This window comes from Micromesistius poutassou (genome assembly GCF_964030765.1).
Source record: "Micromesistius poutassou genome assembly, chromosome: 24".
NCBI classification, from domain to species: domain Eukaryota; kingdom Metazoa; phylum Chordata; class Actinopteri; order Gadiformes; family Gadidae; genus Micromesistius; species Micromesistius poutassou.
Genome location: NC_140294.1, coordinates 5,630,775 through 5,647,586, shown reverse-complemented (window position 1 = coordinate 5,647,586; position 16,812 = coordinate 5,630,775). Strand labels below are relative to the sequence as shown.

Sequence of the window (16,812 nt, the reverse complement as noted above, 5' to 3'; positions counted from 1 at the left end):
TGGAACACAAAGTGTTGGCAACATTCCTGCACGTCTAGACTGTATAGACACTGTAGACCACCGATCACACGTTTTTAACTTGCATCTGAAATCAGCGTGGGTGGAAGCAAAACGACAGCAAACCTGGAGATCAGAGTTATTTGAACACTACAATGTATTATTGTTTATATAAATATATACATAGCCTATAACAGAATCCCGTTGGAATAAATGTTCATGGTGCGTTTTCATACGCACGTTTAAACTGTAAATGATCCATGTCACTTTGTTGTCTCAAACGCGGACGGGTGTAGCATCAGCAGGAGATGCCTTTTGATTTGAACAGTCATAGGAGGGTGCACCGGTCCTGGAGGTACTGCAATACCAGGTCGATGCGTGGAGTGGACGGAGCAAGCCCCTTTTCCATCTCCAAGTTCCAAAAATCAATTTAATATATGGTCCCCGGGTAGGGGACGTATCAGATATTAAACTGATAAGAACAGATACTACACTTGATCTTAGCCAAAAGGCCGAGAAGCGATACCCACACATGGTCAGGCCTAGAGGCCACCTTCCCAGACACGACGCTCTGCTTGGCGGTTTAACAGCGAGAACAGCCTCAGCCTATACAAATTCAAAAGGACCACTAGGCGTCCACCACACATAGCGTGTTGTCAAGACTATATTTATCCTGAAAAACGAGTTTATTTATCATTTGTGCTAACGCAGCTTCTCTTGGGATTATCTGGTTCATTCAGAAAAATACAGCATCGTTTTTATTTGCCATCAAAACGTATCCCATAATTCTGAGATACTTAACTCGTTGATTCAGAAAAGCATGCAGTGAATGCATTACGCTGCCCCAATAAACTCACACTGGCGCGTCTGAATAAACCGGTGACCAAGAACGCTCTCCTCATTATGCCGTCACAAACCCAGGCAGCCTTACCAACAGAACTCACAGGCAATATAAGCAGGACAGAGCCAGATTCTGCTCAGTTCTTCTCGGACCTCATGAGCGACAGGTAGGCAAATATCCTCAGATAGCGCAATTATTATCCGATTGAATAGTTTTTGATATTTCACTATCCTCTAAGTTATAATATCAGGTATCATGTTCTGTTGTGTGTGTGTGTGTGTGTGTGTGTGTGTGTGTGTGCGCGTGCGCGTGTGTGTGTGTGTGTGCGCGCCTGAAGGTTGTCGAAATGTAGAGCTCTCGTCGCAGCTCTCTGGTGCTCCCTGCTGGCAGTCTCACTATACTGTCCGCGTGTTTCACAAAAAGATTTTGGAGAGACGTTGTCAGTGTCTGTATGTTGCTTCAATTCTCCCAAACAGTTGGCGGTAAAGATCCGGCCACGGTAAACAATTGCAGGCAAAAAGCTCGAGATGAAAAGAAAAAGCTTACAGCACCTGGTATTCCCAGGCGGTCTCCCATCCAAGTACTAACCAGGCCCGACCCTGCTTAGCTTCCGAGATCAGACGAGATCGGGCGTGTTCAGGGTGGTATGGCCGTAAGCAATTCTACCCGTCGCCAAACACGCTTTTATACGCAGGAGCACATTAGGAGTGGGCCAGGGGTCGCACTTGTACAGAAACAATGATTAGTTATACCACAATGAATAGATGAATGAAGGAATACGTTATTCCAGACTCAAAGCTCCGTATAAAAACGCAATGCAATACACTGCGTATGCGTTTGTGTAAACGTTTGAAGAAACGTAGCGCTCCAACACCTGGGGTGCGATTGCAGGCATTCGTAGCTGTTTTTTCTTTAGAACAACATAATCAGGGGAGAGCGCGAACGCAGTCCCCCACTACCAGAAATTATGCAATCGAGATTCCCACATTTGGGGAATTCGCACGGGTCAGCAACAGCCTCAGTGCAATGGCTGAGCCTCGCTATGGGTGAACCACCTTCTTGATCATGGTATCTCCCTTGCCAGGTAAGTATGAGTTGTGAGCGTTCAGGGTGGCTACACGTTGCCCACGCGTGCTCCCGTGGGGGACGGTTGCAAAGCATTCTGCAAAGGGACGAGATACACTGGAACACAAAGTGTTGGCAACATTCCTGCACGTCTAGACTGTATAGACACTGTAGACCACCGATCACACGTTTTTAACTTGCATCTGAAATCAGCGTGGGTGGAAGCAAAACGACAGCAAACCTGGAGATCAGAGTTATTTGAACACTACAATGTATTATTGTTTATATAAATATATACATAGCCTATAACAGAATCCCGTTGGAATAAATGTTCATGGTGCGTTTTCATACGCACGTTTAAACTGTAAATGATCCATGTCACTTTGTTGTCTCAAACGCGGACGGGTGTAGCATCAGCAGGAGATTCCTTTTGATTTGAACAGTCATAGGAGGGTGCACCGGTCCTGGAGGTACTGCAATACCAGGTCGATGCGTGGAGTGGACGGAGCAAGCCCCTTTTCCATCTCCAAGTTCCAAAAATCAATTTAATATATGGTCCCCGGGTAGGGGACGTATCAGATATTAAACTGATAAGAACAGATACTACACTTGATCTTAGCCAAAAGGCCGAGAAGCGATACCCACACATGGTCAGGCCTAGAGGCCACCTTCCCAGACACGACGCTCTGCTTGGCGGTTTAACAGCGAGAACAGCCTCAGCCTATACAAATTCAAAAGGACCACTAGGCGTCCACCACACATAGCGTGTTGTCAAGACTATATTTATCCTGAAAAACGAGTTTATTTATCATTTGTGCTAACGCAGCTTCTCTTGGGATTATCTGGTTCATTCAGAAAAATACAGCATCGTTTTTATTTGCCATCAAAACGTATCCCATAATTCTGAGATACTTAACTCGTTGATTCAGAAAAGCATGCAGTGAATGCATTACGCTGCCCCAATAAACTCACACTGGCGCGTCTGAATAAACCGGTGACCAAGAACGCTCTCCTCATTATGCCGTCACAAACCCAGGCAGCCTTACCAACAGAACTCACAGGCAATATAAGCAGGACAGAGCCAGATTCTGCTCAGTTCTTCTCGGACCTCATGAGCGACAGGTAGGCAAATATCCTCAGATAGCGCAATTATTATCCGATTGAATAGTTTTTGATATTTCACTATCCTCTAAGTTATAATATCAGGTATCATGTTCTGTTGTGTGTGTGTGTGTGTGTGTGTGTGTGTGTGTGTGTGCGCGTGCGCGTGTGTGTGTGTGTGTGCGCGCCTGAAGGTTGTCGAAATGTAGAGCTCTCGTCGCAGCTCTCTGGTGCTCCCTGCTGGCAGTCTCACTATACTGTCCGCGTGTTTCACAAAAAGATTTTGGAGAGACGTTGTCAGTGTCTGTATGTTGCTTCAATTCTCCCAAACAGTTGGCGGTAAAGATCCGGCCACGGTAAACAATTGCAGGCAAAAAGCTCGAGATGAAAAGAAAAAGCTTACAGCACCTGGTATTCCCAGGCGGTCTCCCATCCAAGTACTAACCAGGCCCGACCCTGCTTAGCTTCCGAGATCAGACGAGATCGGGCGTGTTCAGGGTGGTATGGCCGTAAGCAATTCTACCCGTCGCCAAACACGCTTTTATACGCAGGAGCACATTAGGAGTGGGCCAGGGGTCGCACTTGTACAGAAACAATGATTAGTTATACCACAATGAATAGATGAATGAAGGAATACGTTATTCCAGACTCAAAGCTCCGTATAAAAACGCAATGCAATACACTGCGTATGCGTTTGTGTAAACGTTTGAAGAAACGTAGCGCTCCAACACCTGGGGTGCGATTGCAGGCATTCGTAGCTGTTTTTTCTTTAGAACAACATAATCAGGGGAGAGCGCGAACGCAGTCCCCCACTACCAGAAATTATGCAATCGAGATTCCCACATTTGGGGAATTCGCACGGGTCAGCAACAGCCTCAGTGCAATGGCTGAGCCTCGCTATGGGTGAACCACCTTCTTGATCATGGTATCTCCCTTGCCAGGTAAGTATGAGTTGTGAGCGTTCAGGGTGGCTACACGTTGCCCACGCGTGCTCCCGTGGGGGACGGTTGCAAAGCATTCTGCAAAGGGACGAGATACACTGGAACACAAAGTGTTGGCAACATTCCTGCACGTCTAGACTGTATAGACACTGTAGACCACCGATCACACGTTTTTAACTTGCATCTGAAATCAGCGTGGGTGGAAGCAAAACGACAGCAAACCTGGAGATCAGAGTTATTTGAACACTACAATGTATTATTGTTTATATAAATATATACATAGCCTATAACAGAATCCCGTTGGAATAAATGTTCATGGTGCGTTTTCATACGCACGTTTAAACTGTAAATGATCCATGTCACTTTGTTGTCTCAAACGCGGACGGGTGTAGCATCAGCAGGAGATTCCTTTTGATTTGAACAGTCATAGGAGGGTGCACCGGTCCTGGAGGTACTGCAATACCAGGTCGATGCGTGGAGTGGACGGAGCAAGCCCCTTTTCCATCTCCAAGTTCCAAAAATCAATTTAATATATGGTCCCCGGGTAGGGGACGTATCAGATATTAAACTGATAAGAACAGATACTACACTTGATCTTAGCCAAAAGGCCGAGAAGCGATACCCACACATGGTCAGGCCTAGAGGCCACCTTCCCAGACACGACGCTCTGCTTGGCGGTTTAACAGCGAGAACAGCCTCAGCCTATACAAATTCAAAAGGACCACTAGGCGTCCACCACACATAGCGTGTTGTCAAGACTATATTTATCCTGAAAAACGAGTTTATTTATCATTTGTGCTAACGCAGCTTCTCTTGGGATTATCTGGTTCATTCAGAAAAATACAGCATCGTTTTTATTTGCCATCAAAACGTATCCCATAATTCTGAGATACTTAACTCGTTGATTCAGAAAAGCATGCAGTGAATGCATTACGCTGCCCCAATAAACTCACACTGGCGCGTCTGAATAAACCGGTGACCAAGAACGCTCTCCTCATTATGCCGTCACAAACCCAGGCAGCCTTACCAACAGAACTCACAGGCAATATAAGCAGGACAGAGCCAGATTCTGCTCAGTTCTTCTCGGACCTCATGAGCGACAGGTAGGCAAATATCCTCAGATAGCGCAATTATTATCCGATTGAATAGTTTTTGATATTTCACTATCCTCTAAGTTATAATATCAGGTATCATGTTCTGTTGTGTGTGTGTGTGTGTGTGTGTGTGTGTGTGTGTGTGCGCGTGCGCGTGTGTGTGTGTGTGTGCGCGCCTGAAGGTTGTCGAAATGTAGAGCTCTCGTCGCAGCTCTCTGGTGCTCCCTGCTGGCAGTCTCACTATACTGTCCGCGTGTTTCACAAAAAGATTTTGGAGAGACGTTGTCAGTGTCTGTATGTTGCTTCAATTCTCCCAAACAGTTGGCGGTAAAGATCCGGCCACGGTAAACAATTGCAGGCAAAAAGCTCGAGATGAAAAGAAAAAGCTTACAGCACCTGGTATTCCCAGGCGGTCTCCCATCCAAGTACTAACCAGGCCCGACCCTGCTTAGCTTCCGAGATCAGACGAGATCGGGCGTGTTCAGGGTGGTATGGCCGTAAGCAATTCTACCCGTCGCCAAACACGCTTTTATACGCAGGAGCACATTAGGAGTGGGCCAGGGGTCGCACTTGTACAGAAACAATGATTAGTTATACCACAATGAATAGATGAATGAAGGAATACGTTATTCCAGACTCAAAGCTCCGTATAAAAACGCAATGCAATACACTGCGTATGCGTTTGTGTAAACGTTTGAAGAAACGTAGCGCTCCAACACCTGGGGTGCGATTGCAGGCATTCGTAGCTGTTTTTTCTTTAGAACAACATAATCAGGGGAGAGCGCGAACGCAGTCCCCCACTACCAGAAATTATGCAATCGAGATTCCCACATTTGGGGAATTCGCACGGGTCAGCAACAGCCTCAGTGCAATGGCTGAGCCTCGCTATGGGTGAACCACCTTCTTGATCATGGTATCTCCCTTGCCAGGTAAGTATGAGTTGTGAGCGTTCAGGGTGGCTACACGTTGCCCACGCGTGCTCCCGTGGGGGACGGTTGCAAAGCATTCTGCAAAGGGACGAGATACACTGGAACACAAAGTGTTGGCAACATTCCTGCACGTCTAGACTGTATAGACACTGTAGACCACCGATCACACGTTTTTAACTTGCATCTGAAATCAGCGTGGGTGGAAGCAAAACGACAGCAAACCTGGAGATCAGAGTTATTTGAACACTACAATGTATTATTGTTTATATAAATATATACATAGCCTATAACAGAATCCCGTTGGAATAAATGTTCATGGTGCGTTTTCATACGCACGTTTAAACTGTAAATGATCCATGTCACTTTGTTGTCTCAAACGCGGACGGGTGTAGCATCAGCAGGAGATTCCTTTTGATTTGAACAGTCATAGGAGGGTGCACCGGTCCTGGAGGTACTGCAATACCAGGTCGATGCGTGGAGTGGACGGAGCAAGCCCCTTTTCCATCTCCAAGTTCCAAAAATCAATTTAATATATGGTCCCCGGGTAGGGGACGTATCAGATATTAAACTGATAAGAACAGATACTACACTTGATCTTAGCCAAAAGGCCGAGAAGCGATACCCACACATGGTCAGGCCTAGAGGCCACCTTCCCAGACACGACGCTCTGCTTGGCGGTTTAACAGCGAGAACAGCCTCAGCCTATACAAATTCAAAAGGACCACTAGGCGTCCACCACACATAGCGTGTTGTCAAGACTATATTTATCCTGAAAAACGAGTTTATTTATCATTTGTGCTAACGCAGCTTCTCTTGGGATTATCTGGTTCATTCAGAAAAATACAGCATCGTTTTTATTTGCCATCAAAACGTATCCCATAATTCTGAGATACTTAACTCGTTGATTCAGAAAAGCATGCAGTGAATGCATTACGCTGCCCCAATAAACTCACACTGGCGCGTCTGAATAAACCGGTGACCAAGAACGCTCTCCTCATTATGCCGTCACAAACCCAGGCAGCCTTACCAACAGAACTCACAGGCAATATAAGCAGGACAGAGCCAGATTCTGCTCAGTTCTTCTCGGACCTCATGAGCGACAGGTAGGCAAATATCCTCAGATAGCGCAATTATTATCCGATTGAATAGTTTTTGATATTTCACTATCCTCTAAGTTATAATATCAGGTATCATGTTCTGTTGTGTGTGTGTGTGTGTGTGTGTGTGTGTGTGTGTGTGTGCGCGTGCGCGTGTGTGTGTGTGTGCGCGCCTGAAGGTTGTCGAAATGTAGAGCTCTCGTCGCAGCTCTCTGGTGCTCCCTGCTGGCAGTCTCACTATACTGTCCGCGTGTTTCACAAAAAGATTTTGGAGAGACGTTGTCAGTGTCTGTATGTTGCTTCAATTCTCCCAAACAGTTGGCGGTAAAGATCCGGCCACGGTAAACAATTGCAGGCAAAAAGCTCGAGATGAAAAGAAAAAGCTTACAGCACCTGGTATTCCCAGGCGGTCTCCCATCCAAGTACTAACCAGGCCCGACCCTGCTTAGCTTCCGAGATCAGACGAGATCGGGCGTGTTCAGGGTGGTATGGCCGTAAGCAATTCTACCCGTCGCCAAACACGCTTTTATACGCAGGAGCACATTAGGAGTGGGCCAGGGGTCGCACTTGTACAGAAACAATGATTAGTTATACCACAATGAATAGATGAATGAAGGAATACGTTATTCCAGACTCAAAGCTCCGTATAAAAACGCAATGCAATACACTGCGTATGCGTTTGTGTAAACGTTTGAAGAAACGTAGCGCTCCAACACCTGGGGTGCGATTGCAGGCATTCGTAGCTGTTTTTTCTTTAGAACAACATAATCAGGGGAGAGCGCGAACGCAGTCCCCCACTACCAGAAATTATGCAATCGAGATTCCCACATTTGGGGAATTCGCACGGGTCAGCAACAGCCTCAGTGCAATGTGGGTGAACCACCTTCTTGATCATGGTATCTCTCTTGCCAGGTAAGTATGAGTTGTGAGCGTTCAGGGTGGCTACACGTTGCCCACGCGTGCTCCCGTGGGGGACGGTTGCAAAGCATTCTGCAAAGGGACGAGATACACTGGAACACAAAGTGTTGGCAACATTCCTGCACGTCTAGACTGTATAGACACTGTAGACCACCGATCACACGTTTTTAACTTGCATCTGAAATCAGCGTGGGTGGAAGCAAAACGACAGCAAACCTGGAGATCAGAGTTATTTGAACACTACAATGTATTATTGTTTATATAAATATATACATAGCCTATAACAGAATCCCGTTGGAATAAATGTTCATGGTGCGTTTTCATACGCACGTTTAAACTGTAAATGATCCATGTCACTTTGTTGTCTCAAACGCGGACGGGTCTAGCATCAGCAGGAGATGCCTTTTGATTTGAACAGTCATAGGAGGGTGCACCGGTCCTGGAGGTACTGCAATACCAGGTCGATGCGTGGAGTGGACGGAGCAAGCCCCTTTTCCATCTCCAAGTTCCAAAAATCAATTTAATATATGGTCCCCGGGTAGGGGACGTATCAGATATTAAACTGATAAGAACAGATACTACACTTGATCTTAGCCAAAAGGCCGAGAAGCGATACCCACACATGGTCAGGCCTAGAGGCCACCTTCCCAGACACGACGCTCTGCTTGGCGGTTTAACAGCGAGAACAGCCTCAGCCTATCCAAATTCAAAAGGACCACTAGGCGTCCACCACACATAGCGTGTTGTCAAGACTATATTTATCCTGAAAAACGAGTTTATTTATCATTTGTGCTAACGCAGCTTCTCTTGGGATTATCTGGTTCATTCAGAAAAATACAGCATCGTTTTTATTTGCCATCAAAACGTATCCCATAATTCTGAGATACTTAACTCGTTGATTCAGAAAAGCATGCAGTGAATGCATTACGCTGCCCCAATAAACTCACACTGGCGCGTCTGAATAAACCGGTGACCAAGAACGCTCTCCTCATTATGCCGTCACAAACCCAGGCAGCCTTACCAACAGAACTCACAGGCAATATAAGCAGGACAGAGCCAGATTCTGCTCAGTTCTTCTCGGACCTCATGAGCGACAGGTAGGCAAATATCCTCAGATAGCGCAATTATTATCCGATTGAATAGTTTTTGATATTTCACTATCCTCTAAGTTATAATATCAGGTATCATGTTCTGTTGTGTGTGTGTGTGTGTGTGTGTGTGTGTGTGTGTGCGCGTGCGCGTGTGTGTGTGTGTGCGCGCCTGAAGGTTGTCGAAATGTAGAGCTCTCGTCGCAGCTCTCTGGTGCTCCCTGCTGGCAGTCTCACTATACTGTCCGCGTGTTTCACAAAAAGATTTTGGAGAGACGTTGTCAGTGTCTGTATGTTGCTTCAATTCTCCCAAACAGTTGGCGGTAAAGATCCGGCCACGGTAAACAATTGCAGGCAAAAAGCTCGAGATGAAAAGAAAAAGCTTACAGCACCTGGTATTCCCAGGCGGTCTCCCATCCAAGTACTAACCAGGCCCGACCCTGCTTAGCTTCCGAGATCAGACGAGATCGGGCGTGTTCAGGGTGGTATGGCCGTAAGCAATTCTACCCGTCGCCAAACACGCTTTTATACGCAGGAGCACATTAGGAGTGGGCCAGGGGTCGCACTTGTACAGAAACAATGATTAGTTATACCACAATGAATAGATGAATGAAGGAATACGTTATTCCAGACTCAAAGCTCCGTATAAAAACGCAATGCAATACACTGCGTATGCGTTTGTGTAAACGTTTGAAGAAACGTAGCGCTCCAACACCTGGGGTGCGATTGCAGGCATTCGTAGCTGTTTTTTCTTTAGAACAACCTAATCAGGGGAGAGCGCGAACGCAGTCCCCCACTACCAGAAATTATGCAATCGAGATTCCCACATTTGGGGAATTCGCACGGGTCAGCAACAGCCTCAGTGCAATGGCTGAGCCTCGCTATGGGTGAACCACCTTCTTGATCATGGTATCTCCCTTGCCAGGTAAGTATGAGTTGTGAGCGTTCAGGGTGGCTACACGTTGCCCACGCGTGCTCCCGTGGGGGACGGTTGCAAAGCATTCTGCAAAGGGACGAGATACACTGGAACACAAAGTGTTGGCAACATTCCTGCACGTCTAGACTGTATAGACACTGTAGACCACCGATCACACGTTTTTAACTTGCATCTGAAATCAGCGTGGGTGGAAGCAAAACGACAGCAAACCTGGAGATCAGAGTTATTTGAACACTACAATGTATTATTGTTTATATAAATATATACATAGCCTATAACAGAATCCCGTTGGAATAAATGTTCATGGTGCGTTTTCATACGCACGTTTAAACTGTAAATGATCCATGTCACTTTGTTGTCTCAAACGCGGACGGGTGTAGCATCAGCAGGAGATGCCTTTTGATTTGAACAGTCATAGGAGGGTGCACCGGTCCTGGAGGTACTGCAATACCAGGTCGATGCGTGGAGTGGACGGAGCAAGCCCCTTTTCCATCTCCAAGTTCCAAAAATCAATTTAATATATGGTCCCCGGGTAGGGGACGTATCAGATATTAAACTGATAAGAACAGATACTACACTTGATCTTAGCCAAAAGGCCGAGAAGCGATACCCACACATGGTCAGGCCTAGAGGCCACCTTCCCAGACACGACGCTCTGCTTGGCGGTTTAACAGCGAGAACAGCCTCAGCCTATACAAATTCAAAAGGACCACTAGGCGTCCACCACACATAGCGTGTTGTCAAGACTATATTTATCCTGAAAAACGAGTTTATTTATCATTTGTGCTAACGCAGCTTCTCTTGGGATTATCTGGTTCATTCAGAAAAATACAGCATCGTTTTTATTTGCCATCAAAACGTATCCCATAATTCTGAGATACTTAACTCGTTGATTCAGAAAAGCATGCAGTGAATGCATTACGCTGCCCCAATAAACTCACACTGGCGCGTCTGAATAAACCGGTGACCAAGAACGCTCTCCTCATTATGCCGTCACAAACCCAGGCAGCCTTACCAACAGAACTCACAGGCAATATAAGCAGGACAGAGCCAGATTCTGCTCAGTTCTTCTCGGACCTCATGAGCGACAGGTAGGCAAATATCCTCAGATAGCGCAATTATTATCCGATTGAATAGTTTTTGATATTTCACTATCCTCTAAGTTATAATATCAGGTATCATGTTCTGTTGTGTGTGTGTGTGTGTGTGTGTGTGTGTGTGTGCGCGTGCGCGTGTGTGTGTGTGTGTGTGCGCGCCTGAAGGTTGTCGAAATGTAGAGCTCTCGTCGCAGCTCTCTGGTGCTCCCTGCTGGCAGTCTCACTATACTGTCCGCGTGTTTCACAAAAAGATTTTGGAGAGACGTTGTCAGTGTCTGTATGTTGCTTCAATTCTCCCAAACAGTTGGCGGTAAAGATCCGGCCACGGTAAACAATTGCAGGCAAAAAGCTCGAGATGAAAAGAAAAAGCTTACAGCACCTGGTATTCCCAGGCGGTCTCCCATCCAAGTACTAACCAGGCCCGACCCTGCTTAGCTTCCGAGATCAGACGAGATCGGGCGTGTTCAGGGTGGTATGGCCGTAAGCAATTCTACCCGTCGCCAAACACGCTTTTATACGCAGGAGCACATTAGGAGTGGGCCAGGGGTCGCACTTGTACAGAAACAATGATTAGTTATACCACAATGAATAGATGAATGAAGGAATACGTTATTCCAGACTCAAAGCTCCGTATAAAAACGCAATGCAATACACTGCGTATGCGTTTGTGTAAACGTTTGAAGAAACGTAGCGCTCCAACACCTGGGGTGCGATTGCAGGCATTCGTAGCTGTTTTTTCTTTAGAACAACATAATCAGGGGAGAGCGCGAACGCAGTCCCCCACTACCAGAAATTATGCAATCGAGATTCCCACATTTGGGGAATTCGCACGGGTCAGCAACAGCCTCAGTGCAATGGCTGAGCCTCGCTATGGGTGAACCACCTTCTTGATCATGGTATCTCCCTTGCCAGGTAAGTATGAGTTGTGAGCGTTCAGGGTGGCTACACGTTGCCCACGCGTGCTCCCGTGGGGGACGGTTGCAAAGCATTCTGCAAAGGGACGAGATACACTGGAACACAAAGTGTTGGCAACATTCCTGCACGTCTAGACTGTATAGACACTGTAGACCACCGATCACACGTTTTTAACTTGCATCTGAAATCAGCGTGGGTGGAAGCAAAACGACAGCAAACCTGGAGATCAGAGTTATTTGAACACTACAATGTATTATTGTTTATATAAATATATACATAGCCTATAACAGAATCCCGTTGGAATAAATGTTCATGGTGCGTTTTCATACGCACGTTTAAACTGTAAATGATCCATGTCACTTTGTTGTCTCAAACGCGGACGGGTGTAGCATCAGCAGGAGATGCCTTTTGATTTGAACAGTCATAGGAGGGTGCACCGGTCCTGGAGGTACTGCAATACCAGGTCGATGCGTGGAGTGGACGGAGCAAGCCCCTTTTCCATCTCCAAGTTCCAAAAATCAATTTAATATATGGTCCCCGGGTAGGGGACGTATCAGATATTAAACTGATAAGAACAGATACTACACTTGATCTTAGCCAAAAGGCCGAGAAGCGATACCCACACATGGTCAGGCCTAGAGGCCACCTTCCCAGACACGACGCTCTGCTTGGCGGTTTAACAGCGAGAACAGCCTCAGCCTATCCAAATTCAAAAGGACCACTAGGCGTCCACCACACATAGCGTGTTGTCAAGACTATATTTATCCTGAAAAACGAGTTTATTTATCATTTGTGCTAACGCAGCTTCTCTTGGGATTATCTGGTTCATTCAGAAAAATACAGCATCGTTTTTATTTGCCATCAAAACGTATCCCATAATTCTGAGATACTTAACTCGTTGATTCAGAAAAGCATGCAGTGAATGCATTACGCTGCCCCAATAAACTCACACTGGCGCGTCTGAATAAACCGGTGACCAAGAACGCTCTCCTCATTATGCCGTCACAAACCCAGGCAGCCTTACCAACAGAACTCACAGGCAATATAAGCAGGACAGAGCCAGATTCTGCTCAGTTCTTCTCGGACCTCATGAGCGACAGGTAGGCAAATATCCTCAGATAGCGCAATTATTATCCGATTGAATAGTTTTTGATATTTCACTATCCTCTAAGTTATAATATCAGGTATCATGTTCTGTTGTGTGTGTGTGTGTGTGTGTGTGTGTGTGTGCGCGTGCGCGTGTGTGTGTGTGTGCGCGCCTGAAGGTTGTCGAAATGTAGAGCTCTCGTCGCAGCTCTCTGGTGCTCCCTGCTGGCAGTCTCACTATACTGTCCGCGTGTTTCACAAAAAGATTTTGGAGAGACGTTGTCAGTGTCTGTATGTTGCTTCAATTCTCCCAAACAGTTGGCGGTAAAGATCCGGCCACGGTAAACAATTGCAGATAAAAAGCTCGAGATGAAAAGAAAAAGCTTACAGCACCTGGTATTCCCAGGCGGTCTCCCATCCAAGTACTAACCAGGCCCGACCCTGCTTAGCTTCCGAGATCAGACGAGATCGGGCGTGTTCAGGGTGGTATGGCCGTAAGCAATTCTACCCGTCGCCAAACACGCTTTTATACGCAGGAGCACATTAGGAGTGGGCCAGGGGTCGCACTTGTACAGAAACAATGATTAGTTATACCACAATGAATAGATGAATGAAGGAATACGTTATTCCAGACTCAAAGCTCCGTATAAAAACGCAATGCAATACACTGCGTATGCGTTTGTGTAAACGTTTGAAGAAACGTAGCGCTCCAACACCTGGGGTGCGATTGCAGGCATTCGTAGCTGTTTTTTCTTTAGAACAACATAATCAGGGGAGAGCGCGAACGCAGTCCCCCACTACCAGAAATTATGCAATCGAGATTCCCACATTTGGGGAATTCGCACGGGTCAGCAACAGCCTCAGTGCAATGGCTGAGCCTCGCTATGGGTGAACCACCTTCTTGATCATGGTATCTCCCTTGCCAGGTAAGTATGAGTTGTGAGCGTTCAGGGTGGCTACACGTTGCCCACGCGTGCTCCCGTGGGGGACGGTTGCAAAGCATTCTGCAAAGGGACGAGATACACTGGAACACAAAGTGTTGGCAACATTCCTGCACGTCTAGACTGTATAGACACTGTAGACCACCGATCACACGTTTTTAACTTGCATCTGAAATCAGCGTGGGTGGAAGCAAAACGACAGCAAACCTGGAGATCAGAGTTATTTGAACACTACAATGTATTATTGTTTATATAAATATATACATAGCCTATAACAGAATCCCGTTGGAATAAATGTTCATGGTGCGTTTTCATACGCACGTTTAAACTGTAAATGATCCATGTCACTTTGTTGTCTCAAACGCGGACGGGTGTAGCATCAGCAGGAGATGCCTTTTGATTTGAACAGTCATAGGAGGGTGCACCGGTCCTGGAGGTACTGCAATACCAGGTCGATGCGTGGAGTGGACGGAGCAAGCCCCTTTTCCATCTCCAAGTTCCAAAAATCAATTTAATATATGATCCCCGGGTAGGGGACGTATCAGATATTAAACTGATAAGAACAGATACTACACTTGATCTTAGCCAAAAGGCCGAGAAGCGATACCCACACATGGTCAGGCCTAGAGGCCACCTTCCCAGACACGACGCTCTGCTTGGCGGTTTAACAGCGAGAACAGCCTCAGCCTATACAAATTCAAAAGGACCACTAGGCGTCCACCACACATAGCGTGTTGTCAAGACTATATTTATCCTGAAAAACGAGTTTATTTATCATTTGTGCTAACGCAGCTTCTCTTGGGATTATCTGGTTCATTCAGAAAAATACAGCATCGTTTTTATTTGCCATCAAAACGTATCCCATAATTCTGAGATACTTAACTCGTTGATTCAGAAAAGCATGCAGTGAATGCATTACGCTGCCCCAATAAACTCACACTGGCGCGTCTGAATAAACCGGTGACCAAGAACGCTCTCCTCATTATGCCGTCACAAACCCAGGCAGCCTTACCAACAGAACTCACAGGCAATATAAGCAGGACAGAGCCAGATTCTGCTCAGTTCTTCTCGGACCTCATGAGCGACAGGTAGGCAAATATCCTCAGATAGCGCAATTATTATCCGATTGAATAGTTTTTGATATTTCACTATCCTCTAAGTTATAATATCAGGTATCATGTTCTGTTGTGTGTGTGTGTGTGTGTGTGTGTGTGTGTGTGCGCGTGCGCGTGTGTGTGTGTGTGTGTGCGCGCCTGAAGGTTGTCGAAATGTAGAGCTCTCGTCGCAGCTCTCTGGTGCTCCCTGCTGGCAGTCTCACTATACTGTCCGCGTGTTTCACAAAAAGATTTTGGAGAGACGTTGTCAGTGTCTGTATGTTGCTTCAATTCTCCCAAACAGTTGGCGGTAAAGATCCGGCCACGGTAAACAATTGCAGGCAAAAAGCTCGAGATGAAAAGAAAAAGCTTACAGCACCTGGTATTCCCAGGCGGTCTCCCATCCAAGTACTAACCAGGCCCGACCCTGCTTAGCTTCCGAGATCAGACGAGATCGGGCGTGTTCAGGGTGGTATGGCCGTAAGCAATTCTACCCGTCGCCAAACACGCTTTTATACGCAGGAGCACATTAGGAGTGGGCCAGGGGTCGCACTTGTACAGAAACAATGATTAGTTATACCACAATGAATAGATGAATGAAGGAATACGTTATTCCAGACTCAAAGCTCCGTATAAAAACGCAATGCAATACACTGCGTATGCGTTTGTGTAAACGTTTGAAGAAACGTAGCGCTCCAACACCTGGGGTGCGATTGCAGGCATTCGTAGCTGTTTTTTCTTTAGAACAACATAATCAGGGGAGAGCGCGAACGCAGTCCCCCACTACCAGAAATTATGCAATCGAGATTCCCACATTTGGGGAATTCGCACGGGTCAGCAACAGCCTCAGTGCAATGGCTGAGCCTCGCTATGGGTGAACCACCTTCTTGATCATGGTATCTCCCTTGCCAGGTAAGTATGAGTTGTGAGCGTTCAGGGTGGCTACACGTTGCCCACGCGTGCTCCCGTGGGGGACGGTTGCAAAGCATTCTGCAAAGGGACGAGATACACTGGAACACAAAGTGTTGGCAACATTCCTGCACGTCTAGACTGTATAGACACTGTAGACCACCGATCACACGTTTTTAACTTGCATCTGAAATCAGCGTGGGTGGAAGCAAAACGACAGCAAACCTGGAGATCAGAGTTATTTGAACACTACAATGTATTATTGTTTATATAAATATATACATAGCCTATAACAGAATCCCGTTGGAATAAATGTTCATGGTGCGTTTTCATACGCACGTTTAAACTGTAAATGATCCATGTCACTTTGTTGTCTCAAACGCGGACGGGTCTAGCATCAGCAGGAGATGCCTTTTGATTTGAACAGTCATAGGAGGGTGCACCGGTCCTGGAGGTACTGCAATACCAGGTCGATGCGTGGAGTGGACGGAGCAAGCCCCTTTTCCATCTCCAAGTTCCAAAAATCAATTTAATATATGGTCCCCGGGTAGGGGACGTATCAGATATTAAACTGATAAGAACAGATACTACACTTGATCTTAGCCAAAAGGCCGAGAAGCGATACCCACACATGGTCAGGCCTAGAGGCCACCTTCCCAGACACGACGCTCTGCTTGGCGGTTTAACAGCGAGAACAGCCTCAGCCTATACAAATTCAAAAGGACCACTAGGCGTCCACCACACATAGCGTGTTGTCAAGAC

At 46.5% G+C, this 16,812-nt stretch overlaps 24 non-coding genes and 1 pseudogene across 25 annotated transcripts; all 25 read right to left on the bottom strand.

Annotated features, from left to right (window-relative positions):
- Positions 1-330: 330 nt before the first annotated feature.
- Positions 331-521, bottom strand: LOC311369952 (U2 spliceosomal RNA). The gene has a single exon (XR_014640284.1). It is a non-coding gene; the product is annotated as a U2 spliceosomal RNA (small nuclear RNA).
- Positions 522-1,377: 856 nt separating this feature from the next.
- LOC311370153 (5S ribosomal RNA) lies at positions 1,378-1,496 on the bottom strand. Its single transcript, XR_014640481.1, has one exon. It is a non-coding gene; the product is annotated as a 5S ribosomal RNA (ribosomal RNA).
- Positions 1,497-1,765: 269 nt separating this feature from the next.
- LOC311370355 (U1 spliceosomal RNA) lies at positions 1,766-1,930 on the bottom strand. Its single transcript, XR_014640680.1, has one exon. It is a non-coding gene; the product is annotated as a U1 spliceosomal RNA (small nuclear RNA).
- Positions 1,931-2,351: 421 nt separating this feature from the next.
- Positions 2,352-2,542, bottom strand: LOC311369950 (U2 spliceosomal RNA). Its single transcript, XR_014640282.1, has one exon. It is a non-coding gene; the product is annotated as a U2 spliceosomal RNA (small nuclear RNA).
- Positions 2,543-3,400: 858 nt separating this feature from the next.
- Positions 3,401-3,519, bottom strand: LOC311370152 (5S ribosomal RNA). The gene has a single exon (XR_014640480.1). It is a non-coding gene; the product is annotated as a 5S ribosomal RNA (ribosomal RNA).
- A 269-nt stretch (positions 3,520-3,788) lies between these two features.
- Positions 3,789-3,953, bottom strand: LOC311370354 (U1 spliceosomal RNA). The gene has a single exon (XR_014640679.1). It is a non-coding gene; the product is annotated as a U1 spliceosomal RNA (small nuclear RNA).
- A 421-nt stretch (positions 3,954-4,374) lies between these two features.
- LOC311369949 (U2 spliceosomal RNA) lies at positions 4,375-4,565 on the bottom strand. The gene has a single exon (XR_014640281.1). It is a non-coding gene; the product is annotated as a U2 spliceosomal RNA (small nuclear RNA).
- Positions 4,566-5,423: 858 nt separating this feature from the next.
- On the bottom strand, positions 5,424-5,542 carry LOC311370151 (5S ribosomal RNA). The gene has a single exon (XR_014640479.1). It is a non-coding gene; the product is annotated as a 5S ribosomal RNA (ribosomal RNA).
- A 269-nt stretch (positions 5,543-5,811) lies between these two features.
- On the bottom strand, positions 5,812-5,976 carry LOC311370353 (U1 spliceosomal RNA). The gene has a single exon (XR_014640678.1). It is a non-coding gene; the product is annotated as a U1 spliceosomal RNA (small nuclear RNA).
- Positions 5,977-6,397: 421 nt separating this feature from the next.
- LOC311369948 (U2 spliceosomal RNA) lies at positions 6,398-6,588 on the bottom strand. Its single transcript, XR_014640280.1, has one exon. It is a non-coding gene; the product is annotated as a U2 spliceosomal RNA (small nuclear RNA).
- Positions 6,589-7,446: 858 nt separating this feature from the next.
- Positions 7,447-7,565, bottom strand: LOC311370150 (5S ribosomal RNA). Its single transcript, XR_014640478.1, has one exon. It is a non-coding gene; the product is annotated as a 5S ribosomal RNA (ribosomal RNA).
- A 269-nt stretch (positions 7,566-7,834) lies between these two features.
- LOC311370420 (U1 spliceosomal RNA) lies at positions 7,835-7,985 on the bottom strand (annotated as a pseudogene). Its single transcript has one exon.
- Positions 7,986-8,406: 421 nt separating this feature from the next.
- LOC311369946 (U2 spliceosomal RNA) lies at positions 8,407-8,597 on the bottom strand. Its single transcript, XR_014640278.1, has one exon. It is a non-coding gene; the product is annotated as a U2 spliceosomal RNA (small nuclear RNA).
- Positions 8,598-9,451: 854 nt separating this feature from the next.
- On the bottom strand, positions 9,452-9,570 carry LOC311370148 (5S ribosomal RNA). Its single transcript, XR_014640476.1, has one exon. It is a non-coding gene; the product is annotated as a 5S ribosomal RNA (ribosomal RNA).
- A 269-nt stretch (positions 9,571-9,839) lies between these two features.
- Positions 9,840-10,004, bottom strand: LOC311370352 (U1 spliceosomal RNA). Its single transcript, XR_014640677.1, has one exon. It is a non-coding gene; the product is annotated as a U1 spliceosomal RNA (small nuclear RNA).
- Positions 10,005-10,425: 421 nt separating this feature from the next.
- On the bottom strand, positions 10,426-10,616 carry LOC311369945 (U2 spliceosomal RNA). The gene has a single exon (XR_014640277.1). It is a non-coding gene; the product is annotated as a U2 spliceosomal RNA (small nuclear RNA).
- Positions 10,617-11,472: 856 nt separating this feature from the next.
- Positions 11,473-11,591, bottom strand: LOC311370147 (5S ribosomal RNA). The gene has a single exon (XR_014640475.1). It is a non-coding gene; the product is annotated as a 5S ribosomal RNA (ribosomal RNA).
- Positions 11,592-11,860: 269 nt separating this feature from the next.
- On the bottom strand, positions 11,861-12,025 carry LOC311370351 (U1 spliceosomal RNA). Its single transcript, XR_014640676.1, has one exon. It is a non-coding gene; the product is annotated as a U1 spliceosomal RNA (small nuclear RNA).
- Positions 12,026-12,446: 421 nt separating this feature from the next.
- On the bottom strand, positions 12,447-12,637 carry LOC311369943 (U2 spliceosomal RNA). Its single transcript, XR_014640275.1, has one exon. It is a non-coding gene; the product is annotated as a U2 spliceosomal RNA (small nuclear RNA).
- An 850-nt stretch (positions 12,638-13,487) lies between these two features.
- On the bottom strand, positions 13,488-13,606 carry LOC311370145 (5S ribosomal RNA). The gene has a single exon (XR_014640473.1). It is a non-coding gene; the product is annotated as a 5S ribosomal RNA (ribosomal RNA).
- A 269-nt stretch (positions 13,607-13,875) lies between these two features.
- LOC311370350 (U1 spliceosomal RNA) lies at positions 13,876-14,040 on the bottom strand. The gene has a single exon (XR_014640675.1). It is a non-coding gene; the product is annotated as a U1 spliceosomal RNA (small nuclear RNA).
- A 421-nt stretch (positions 14,041-14,461) lies between these two features.
- Positions 14,462-14,652, bottom strand: LOC311369977 (U2 spliceosomal RNA). Its single transcript, XR_014640309.1, has one exon. It is a non-coding gene; the product is annotated as a U2 spliceosomal RNA (small nuclear RNA).
- An 856-nt stretch (positions 14,653-15,508) lies between these two features.
- On the bottom strand, positions 15,509-15,627 carry LOC311370144 (5S ribosomal RNA). The gene has a single exon (XR_014640472.1). It is a non-coding gene; the product is annotated as a 5S ribosomal RNA (ribosomal RNA).
- Positions 15,628-15,896: 269 nt separating this feature from the next.
- On the bottom strand, positions 15,897-16,061 carry LOC311370348 (U1 spliceosomal RNA). Its single transcript, XR_014640673.1, has one exon. It is a non-coding gene; the product is annotated as a U1 spliceosomal RNA (small nuclear RNA).
- Positions 16,062-16,482: 421 nt separating this feature from the next.
- Positions 16,483-16,673, bottom strand: LOC311369942 (U2 spliceosomal RNA). Its single transcript, XR_014640274.1, has one exon. It is a non-coding gene; the product is annotated as a U2 spliceosomal RNA (small nuclear RNA).
- Positions 16,674-16,812: the final 139 nt, after the last annotated feature.